This window comes from Bubalus bubalis, chromosome 5 (assembly GCF_019923935.1).
Source record: "Bubalus bubalis isolate 160015118507 breed Murrah chromosome 5, NDDB_SH_1, whole genome shotgun sequence".
Lineage (NCBI taxonomy): Eukaryota > Metazoa > Chordata > Mammalia > Artiodactyla > Bovidae > Bubalus > Bubalus bubalis.
The window spans coordinates 106377094-106387579 of record NC_059161.1 but is presented as its reverse complement, the minus strand read 5'-3'; positions in this window follow the sequence as shown (position 1 = coordinate 106387579).

The window sequence follows — 10486 nt, the reverse complement described above, 5'->3', positions numbered from 1 at the left end:
AATATATTTGATTGGAAAAACTGAAAACTATGAACGGTATTATTTTCATAGTTACTTCGTATTGTCTCCTGAGTATCAAGAGTTTGTTAACCCTCCTCTCGGGGGATAAGTCAGTCTGAGGGGGAGCCTGTGGTGTCGTCATGCCATCTGTTGGCAGCCGCTTCCTGTCTGTCTGAGTGCCATGGGGAATGAGTAACCCCTGACAGAACAGTTGAGAATTCTGTACTGAACCTCAAGTTTTTATCAGTGTGACTGACATGAATATAGAAGGCTCAGATGTTTTCAATCCTGCTCTTCCTGGGGACTGACCATGAAACTGACTAAAAGTCACAGCCAGAACAATTGGTACCAAATCTTGAGGCTACAGAGTGTTCCAAAAATGAATATCTGTAAGCTAACAGTAAATGGTTTCCAAGGTAATTTCTATTTTGAAGTCGATACTGAAGTTGCAGTGGCCAAATTGGAACTGGTGGGCATATTTTTTTGACTCTACATTGATTGGAACAAAAGTTAAATAACTACTCATAAGTTCTCAAAAGTGAAGGTCGTCCTTTTCATTCCTAGAAACCATGGCAAACTTGGCACCATGTCAGGGACAAATTCCTCCAGAGGGCCTTTCCTAAACCTGATTTCCTGGACTGTTCTTATGCAGGCAGAGTCTAACTCTAAGGATATTATTTTCCCAAAGACCAAAGAACCCAGGGAGCTCTAGACACTCATTTGTGTTTTAGCCGCTCAGTCATGTCCAACTCTTTGCAACCCCGTGGTCTGTCCATGGAATTCTCTAGGCAAGAATACTGGAGTGGGTAGCCATTCCCTTCTCCAGGGGATCTTCCCAACCCAGGGATTGAACCTGGGTCTCCTGCATTGCAGGTGGATATTTCACCATCTGCACTAAATCATTTTATGTGCAGAAGGCTTCCAAACGCAGGCCTAAACATGAATCTTAGGGGAACAGAGTCTCAGAGAAAAATAAGGATTCTGCTTTTTCTATATCATCAGGTATAAAATGATTATGAACAGGGTTTTATGATTTTAGGCAAATATTTTTTCCTATTGGAAAGAAACTAGAAGTACAAAGCATAGAGACGATTCAAAGAAGATAACATGAGAAATTTATTTATAATGTACAGAGAGATACAGATATTCTGCTTTCAGCTGAGAAAAACAGAAAAGCCAGATTAAAAAAAACTCCATTTGAAAACACTGAGGAGTCACTGAGACATTTCAGAGACACGAGGCTGAGAGAAGAGTGGGTGATGATTGCCAGGTCTGGCAGGGCAACACCGCTTCTCAGAGTCGCTTCTGACTGACCAGGGAAGAAGTTCTCCTCACTGCCCCAGTCTGCTTCCAGACCTCTCCAGGGTTTCCCGGGGAAAGCTTCCTCCATGTTCATCCATCTCAGAAGTATCCTGGAGAGCCCTTGGTAGAACCAACTTGAGGGTTCCCCATTCTACCTAAAGAAGCCAGTGAGGAAGTAGACGATGAGAATGGCACAGCCATTAGCGCAGGGCAGCATGATGCCATGGAGGCAGCAAGAGAAGGAATTGTAACTGGTTTCAATCCCCCACCCAAGGAATGAGTGCATGCCAGCAAGCAGGCCACCAAAAGGTGGCGACCACTGTGCTCAGGATGGTCACATACAGCCTATCACCTCTGCATCCAGTGGGAGCCACACAGGAATATGATTAGCAGGGTCAGGCTGGCCCTGGAGAGAGCCACAGATATCAAGTGATGTCAGCAGTTGTTGGCAGAGGTGTGCCTCTATGTGCCTCTCTCTCTTTTTTTAAGTCTTTACCATTTTTATCTCTGTCAACCTACTGTTCATTTTACAGTGGATGGTGCATCATGTTTAATGGCAGCATCTTTTCTTTCTTAAATTTTTTTTTATTTTTATAAAAAATTTAAAGGTTACTTTCCATTTACAGTTTCTACAAAATATTTGCTATAGTCCTCATGTTTACAATACATCCTTGAGCCTGTCTTAGACCCATCACTTTGTACCTCCCACTCCCCCATGCCTGTACTGCTTCTCCCAACCTCCCTGCTGGTAACCACCAGTTGGTTCTGGTTCTTTTATATTTACTAGTTTGTTGTACTTTTTAGATTCCACATCTAAGCGATATCATATAGTATTTCTCTTTCTCTGTCTGACTTCTTTCTCCCAGCATAATGCTCTCCAAGTCTATCCATATTGGTGAAAATGGCAAAATTTTCATTCTTTTTTATGGGCCGAGTAGTATTCCAATATACATATGCATATACACACACCACATCTTCTTTATCAGTTCATCTGCTGATGGACACATACACTGTTTCCATATCTTGGCAATTATAAATAACACAACGAATACTGAGTTGCATATATCTTTTTGACTTAGTGCTTTTGGTTTTGTTTTGTTTTTTCAGATATATACCCAGGAGTGAAATTTTTTGGATATATATCCAGGAGTGGGTCATATGATACTTCTAGTTTCAGTTTTTGAGAAACCTCCATACTGTTTTTCACAGTGGCTGTACCAATTTATATTCCCACCAACAATATTTGAGGGTTCTCTCTTCTCTACATCTTTGCCAACATTTGTTATTTGTAGACTTTTTGATTGATAGTCATTCTGACAGGTGTGAGGTGATATCTCATTGTGGTTTTGATTTGCATTGTCCTGATGATTAGTGACATTGGGCATCTTTTCATGTGTCTGTTGGCTGTCTGCATTTTCTTTTGGAAAAATATCTATTCAGTTCCTGTGCCAGTTTTAAAAATCAAGTTGTTTTTTTCATGTTGAATTGTATGAGATGTTTATGTATATTGGATATTAACCCCTTTTTGGTCATCAGATCAGATCAGATTAGTCGCTCAGTCGTGTCCGACTCTTTGCAACCTCATGAATTGCAGCACACCAGGCCTCCCTGTCCATCACCAACTCCCCTCACTGAGACTCACATCCATCGAGTCAGTGATGCCATCCAGCCATCTCATCCTCTGTCGTCCCCTTCTCCTCCTGCCCCCAATCCCTCCCAGCATCAGAGTCTTTTCCAATGAGTCAACTCTTCGCATGAGGTGGCCAAAGTACTGGAGTTTCAGCTTTAACGTCATTCCTTCCAACGAACACCTAGGGCTGATCTCCTTCAGAATGGACTGGTTGGATCTTCTTGCAGTCCAAGGGACTCTCAAGAGTCTTCTCCAACACCACAATTCAAAAGCATCAATTCTTCGGCGCTCAGCCTTCTTCACAGTCCGACTCTCACATCCATACACGACCACAGGAAAAACCATAGCCTTGACTAGATGAACCTTTGTTGGCAAAGTAATGTCTCTGCTTTTGAATATGCTATCTAGGTTGGTCATAACTTTCCTTCCAAGGAGTAAGCGTCTTTTAATTTCATGGCTGCAGTCACCATCTGCAGTGATTTTAGAGCCCAGAAAAATAAAGTCTGACACTGTTTCCACTGTTGCCCCATCTATTTCCCATGACGTGATGGGACCAGATGCCATGATCTTCGTTTTCTGAATGTTGAGCTTTAAGCCAACTTTTTCACTCTTCTTTTTCACTTTCATCAAGAAGCTTTTTAGTTCCTCTTCACTTTCTGCCATAAGGGTGGTGTCATCTGCATATCTGAGGTTATTGATATTTCTCCCGGCAATCTTGATTCCAGATTGTGTTTCTTCCGGTCCAGCATTTCTCATGATGTACTCTGCATATAAGTTAAATAAGCAGGGTGACAATATACAGCCTTGACGTACTCCTTTTCCTATTTGGAACTTTCAACATTTTCCTTTGGTATGCAGAAGCTTTTAAGCTTAATTAGGTCCAATTTGCTTATGTTTGCTTTTATTTCCTTTGCTTTAGGAGGTGGGTCAAAAATATTACTTTTATATTACATATTTATGTCAAAGAGTGTTCTGCCTGTGTTTTCCTCTAGATGTTTGATTGATAGTATCCAGTCTTACTTACTTTAGGTCTTAGGTCTTTTAGTATGTTTTGAGTTTATTTTTGTATATGGTATTAGAGAATATACTAATTTTATTTTTTTATCTGTAGCTGTCCAGTTTTGCCAGCACCACTTGTTAAAGAGACAGTTTTTTTGTTGTAGATTAATTGATCATAAATGCATGGGTTTATTTCTGGGCTTTCTGTCCTGTCCCACTGATCTGTGTGTCAGTTTTTATGTCATTACCATCTGTTTTGATGACTGTAGCCTTGTAGTGTAGTCTGAGGTCAGGGAGTGTGATTCCTCTTGCTCTGTTCTTTTTTTTTTTTCAAGATTATTTTGGCTATTCAGGGTCTCTTGTATTTCCATACAAACTTAAAACTTTTTTTTCTAGTTTTGTGAAAAATGCCATTGGTATTTTGATAGGAATTGCATTGACTCTATACATTGCCTTGGGTAGTATGGTAATTTTAACAATATTAATTCTTTTAATTCAAGATCATGATATATCTTTCCATCTATTTGTGTCATCTTCAGTTTCTTTCATCAGCATTTTCAGAATACATGTGTTTGCCTCCTTGGGTAAGTTTATTCCTAGGTATTTTTTTCTTCTTTTTGATGTGATGGTAAATGGGATTGCTCCTAAGTTTCTCTTTCTAATAGTTTGTTATTAATGTATATAAACGCAACAGATTTCTATATATTAATTTTGTATCACACAGCTTTACCAAATTAATTGACCAACTCTAATAGTATTCTGATGGAATCTTTAGGGTTTTCTGTGTAAAGTATCATGTCATTTGCAAACAGTAGCAATTTTATTTCTTCATTTCCAAATTGGATTTCTTTTATTTTTCTTCTCTGATTGCTGTGGCTAGGACTTCTAAAACTATGTTGAATAAAAGTGGTGACAGTGGAAATCTCTGTTTTGTTCCTGATCTTAGAGGAAATGCTTTCAGCTTTTCAACAGTGAGTATGATGTTAGCAGTGGATTTATTATATATGGCCTTTATTATTTTGAGGTAGATTCCTTCCATGCCAACTTTCTGGAGAGTTATTTGTTGTGAATGGATGTTGAACTTTATTAAAAGCTTTTTTCTGTATCTATTGAGATGATCATATGATTTTTATTGTTCAATTTGTATCATTTTTTAGATTCAGTATATAAGTGATATTATATGATATTTGTCTTTCTCTGTCTGACTTACTTGCATTAGTATGATAATCGCTAAGTCCCTCCATGTTGCTGTAGATGGCATTATTTCATTCTTTTTAATGGGTAAGTAATATTCTATTGTATATATGTACTTTATCTTCTTTATCCACTCATCTATCAATGGACATTTAGGTTGCTTCCATGTCTTGACTACTGAAAACAGTTGCTGCTGCTGCTAAGTCACTTCAGTCGTGTCCGACTCTGTGCAACTCCATAGACGGCAGCCCACCAGGCTCCCCCGTCCCTGGGATTCTCCAGGCAAGAACACTGGAGTGGGTTGCCATTTCCTTCTCCAATGCATGAAAGTGAAAAGTGAAAGTGAATTCGCTCAGTCGTGTCCAGACTCTTAGCGACCCCATGGACTGCAGCCTACCAGGCTCCTCCATCCATGGGATTTTCCAGGCAAGAGTACTGGAGTGGGGTGCCATTGCCTTCTCACTGAAAACAGTTAAGCCTGCAATTAAGCCCTGCTGGCCATCAAAGCCAAAGACTCCGAAGGCCCGTCTTCCCAATGCCAGACCGTCAGACTGGGGAGCCTGACATGGGCTCAGAACTCTCACTCTTGTGCGAGAACTTCTGCAATATAATTATTCTTCAGTTTGCGGGTCAGTCACCATGGGATTAGGTTAGATCATGAGTCTACCCATCCTACCCATCTCATTGTGGTCTCTTCTTTATGTCTTTAGTGGTAGAAGATCTTTTCTGGTAGGTTCCAGTCCTTTTCTTTGATGGTTGTTCTGAAGGCAGTTGTACTTTTGGTGTACTTGTGAGAGGAAGTGAACTCAGGGTCTTTCTACTTTGCCATCTTGTCTGCTCTTCACCATGTGCTTTTTATTCATGGCACTGAACAGGTAGGTTGCAGTTCTAACTTTTAAGTGTATGTCTTTTGGTTTCTTTTGTCTCCCTGTTATCAAAGCTAAATAATGCTTAGGCATGCCTGGGCTTTTTTGGTTGTTATTGTTCACTATTGTATCCCCAGCATGTAGCACATGTCCCTTAGAGACTACGTATTGTAATGCCCCCATTTAACACAGGATGAAGCCCAGGCTTAAAGAGTCAAAAGGTTTCCCTGAGATGACATCCTGAATAGCAGGCTCAGTATCAGTTCTGGGCTCCTCAAGCCCTGTGTGAGGCTTTCCCACTGTTCTCCACCACATCAGTTATTATGGGAGGAGCCACAAAGAAAAATCTTCATGTGAGGTTGCAATGTGAGAGATTCAGAGGTGCAGAAACTGATAGTTGCTCCAAATATCCATTACTTCTATCACGTAATTCTGAGAGTTTTAGGTAATAAAAAGGATCCTTGTCCCAGCCTCCCTTAATACTGTATGGCAGGATGTAGACACTGGCCAGCGGGAGGTGAGCAGAAGTGATGTAACCAACTCCTGGGTTGTGCATTTCCTCCTCCACTTCTCTGGATGGAATGCTTATATATCCAGGAGCCATTCAGAACCTCAAGGATGAAGTCATCTCTCTAGGGATGGGGAGCAGCAATTTAAAAGGTATCTAAGGCCTTGAGGGCATCAGTCCAGTCCTAGTAATAGTAACTTCTTTCTTGTTTAAGTCACTTTTTTTTTTTTTTTTGGCTGCAATGTGTGGCATGCAGTATCTTAATTCCCAGACCAGGGATTGAACCCATGTCCCTGTATTGGAAGCTCAGAGTCTTAACCACTGGACCACCAGGGAAGTCCCTGAGTCACTTTTATAATGAATTTCTTTCTAGAGAACCCCAAATCGCAAACTTAAAATACTTTAAAAATCCTTTAAAAAAAGTCTGCATTTCATGCTTAAGGAGTTCATGATGATAGTGAGAGATTAATCTAAAGAAGTGATACCAGATAGGAATGCGAACAGTCAAGCAGTCAAAGAAACAAAATACAATGTGAGATACAATGAGAGATTGATCTAATCATGCTGAGATAAAGTTCCAGGAAATAGCAACTGTGATCTATTCCATCTTTTCCCTTCTCTCTGTCCTGGGAGAAGACATCTCTGTGTCTCATGATGGCCTCCCTCTCCTTCTGGCTCCTGGATGCTCTCAGTGAAAGGGAGACATTGACAGGTGATTGGAGGGAAGGAGGAAAGCAATCGGGGGATTTTTTTTTTTTTTTTTTTTTAAGCATCCTGGCTTTCTCCTGCCAGGCAGCGTCAGCAGTGGTGATCTAACTCTATTTTCAGGGATGGAGCCCCTGTCTGGTGGCCCTTTCAGACAGTCACAATGACAGCTATAGCTAGAGACCTCCCTGAGTTCTGGTAACGTCTTCTTCCCTTGTCTATCTAGCCTAGTGATGTTAAGTCTCCCTTCTTTTACTTTCCCCAGTGGAAAGAGGTCATCGTCCCATGTAACTTTCCCTAACCTGCTCAGATTAGTAAACTGTCCCTTAATTAAACTCTTTTTAACCATCACATATTAGGCCATCTATTGTCTGCTGGAAGCCTGGGAGCTACAGAAAGGAAAAGCACATTTGAAAAGGAAGTAAAACAAATGCCTGGGTTTTTCTCATAACTTGAGTTTGGGGATGCATGCATGTGCTCTATCTTGCTCTCTGAATTAAGGACAGAAGCAGACTTCTCATGGTGATAGGACATTTGAGTGGTTGAGAAGGAGAGGAGAATGGGGATAAGGTCTTGATTCATCAAGGGGAACCATATTGATTCATCAGTTCAGATCTTCAAGGTCAAGGCTGACAGTCTCCAAAGTTGCCAGGAGGAGGCTTCCTGTCTCCTGCCCTTTTCTGTTAACCCCACCCCCACCCCCCACCCCTGCCACCATGGCTTCCTGAATATTCCACCCCAGGTAGAGTTAGTGATTAGGCACTAAGAGGAAAAACCCAACAGTGGCTTTGGAAATAAATACTCGGTAAATGTACCTTTCCTCCTTTCTTCTTGCTGTAATTGCCAAGCTGGCCCATGCTGAAGGGAAAAGTCTCATGGGATTGACAGTCTCTAGAGGATACTTCTCTGCCTTGGAGAGGTGCCAGCAGGAGGAAGGGTGAAGCCTGGTACCCGAATGAGACTTATCAAGGATGCTGTACCATCCCATGATTTCCTGTATAGGGACCTGCTGGCAAATCAGAGTGTGGAGTTTTCTGAGTCATGACCCCTCATGAGATGTTACTCACCATTTGGTTCAATCCTTCTCCTGTCTCTCAGTAATGGTTAAACATTTGAAAAGTAAATGTAAACTAATACAGTTATGTAAAGTTTAAAAATAAAATAAAATTAAAAAAAAAAAGAAAAGTAAATGTATATTTCTAATTTTTAATTTATCAGTATTAACAATAGACTCAATTGATTCCACATATGATACCCCATATAAGATTCTCTATATAAGAATTTAGAATCTATAAGGAATTGTCAGAGTTAGAATTTAAAATAACTGTGATAAATGTTCTATGTATTCATTTTGGAGACTGAGAAGGTATTCTGTATACTAAAATGGTAGATTCCTGATATTCTGCATTTGTCAAACCCATTGACCTTAATAACACAAAGATTGAACCCTAATACTTTGGCCACCTTATGTGAAGAGTTGACTCATTGGAAAAGACCCTGATGCTGGGAGGGATTGGGGGCAGGAGGAGAAGGGGACGACAGAGGATGAGATGGCTGGATGGCATCATTGACTCAATAGACATGAGTCTGAGTGAACTCCAGGAGTTGCTGATGGACAGGGAGGCCTGGCATGCTGCAATTCATGGGGTTGCAAAGAGTCAGACACGACTGAGCGATTGAAAACTGAACTGAACTGAATGTAAACTATGGAATTCAGTTAATACTATTAGCTCATCAGTTTCAATAAATGTGCCTCATTAATGGAAAATGTTGGTAAAAGGAGAAACTCTGTGGGGGAGTGGGGTGGGGAGAGGGAGGATGTGGGAACCCCCTTTACTTTCTGCAAAATTCTTCTATAAATTTAAATGTGCTTTGAAATATAAAATCTATTATAGGCAAAACCAACTGGATAAATATTTATAATATGCATAACTCACAAAGGACTCATATTCAGCACATAGAAACTCCCACAAATACTGAAAAAGGGAAACACTTAATGAAAATGGGCAAAAGGCACACAGATACTTCAAAACAAGTAGTCAATAAGCACATGAAAAGATGTTCAATTTCTTAAGTCATTTGGGAACTGCAAATTAAAACATAATGAGATACCACATCATACTCATCTGAATGGCTGAAACTCCAAAGACTGGTAGCACCATGCTTGTCAGGAAGCGTGCACAAGAACGGGAACTTCCACACATCTCTGGTGGGGAGGGGAAATAGTGCAACCACTTAAGAAGAGTTCGACAGTTTCTCATAAAGTTGCTCCACAAGACCCAGCAATTTCAGTTCAGGTTATTTGCCCAAGAGAAATGAAAACTTCTGTCCCAAAAAGGATTTGAATAAGGACGTTCACAGCAGCTTTATTCACAATAGTCAAAAGTGTAATGCTCCATATAGATCTATCAATATGAAAATAAACTGTAGACACCCATCCAGCGAAGGAGACAAACTACGGGTATGTGCAATGCAATGTCATAAGTAAATCCCCCAAATATTATGCTGAGTGAAGGAAGGCAGGAACAAGAAAGTGCATCATATGAGTCAAAGTTCAGGCAAAAGTAATCTTTGGCGACAGAAGTAGACACGATGGTTTCCTCTGGGGCAGGAGAAATGACTGGAAGGGACACGAGGGATCTTTCAGAGGTGATGGAAATGTGTTATGTTTTGATGGGAGCTTTTTGTTACATGGGTGCATATTTATTTATTAAAATTTTTTTTATTGGAGTATAGTTGATTTACAATATTGTGTTAGTTTCTGCTGTACAGAAAAGTGATTCAGTTATGCATGTATGTATAGCCCCTCTTTTTTAGATTCTTTTCCCATCTAGATCATTGCAGAGTATTGAGTTCTCTATACTTATTAGTTATCTACTTTATATATATTGAAGTGTATCTATCAATCACATGGGTGTGTATTATTGCTAAAACTCATTGAACTGTATCCACTAATGATCTGTGCAATCACTCTGTCTTAATTATACTTCAGTTAATAATTATTGAAAGATGCAACGTTTAAGCTTAATAGTTTATTTTTATAGAACAGGTAACAAAAGTATTTTGTGTGTAACTAGATTACTAAAATCAGTGCTGTGAGTTCTTTGAAATAGAAGGTAAATCTGACACAGATCCTGTTCTCAGAGAACAGAGTCTAGTTAAAACACATTGGAAACGTGAAGGAAGGATTAGTGAGCTCCAGGGCAAAGATGAAGGGGTAGGAGTGAGAAGGCGTGCGTGTCGGATTCTGCTGGATGGTATGTAGAAGGAAACCACAGGAAG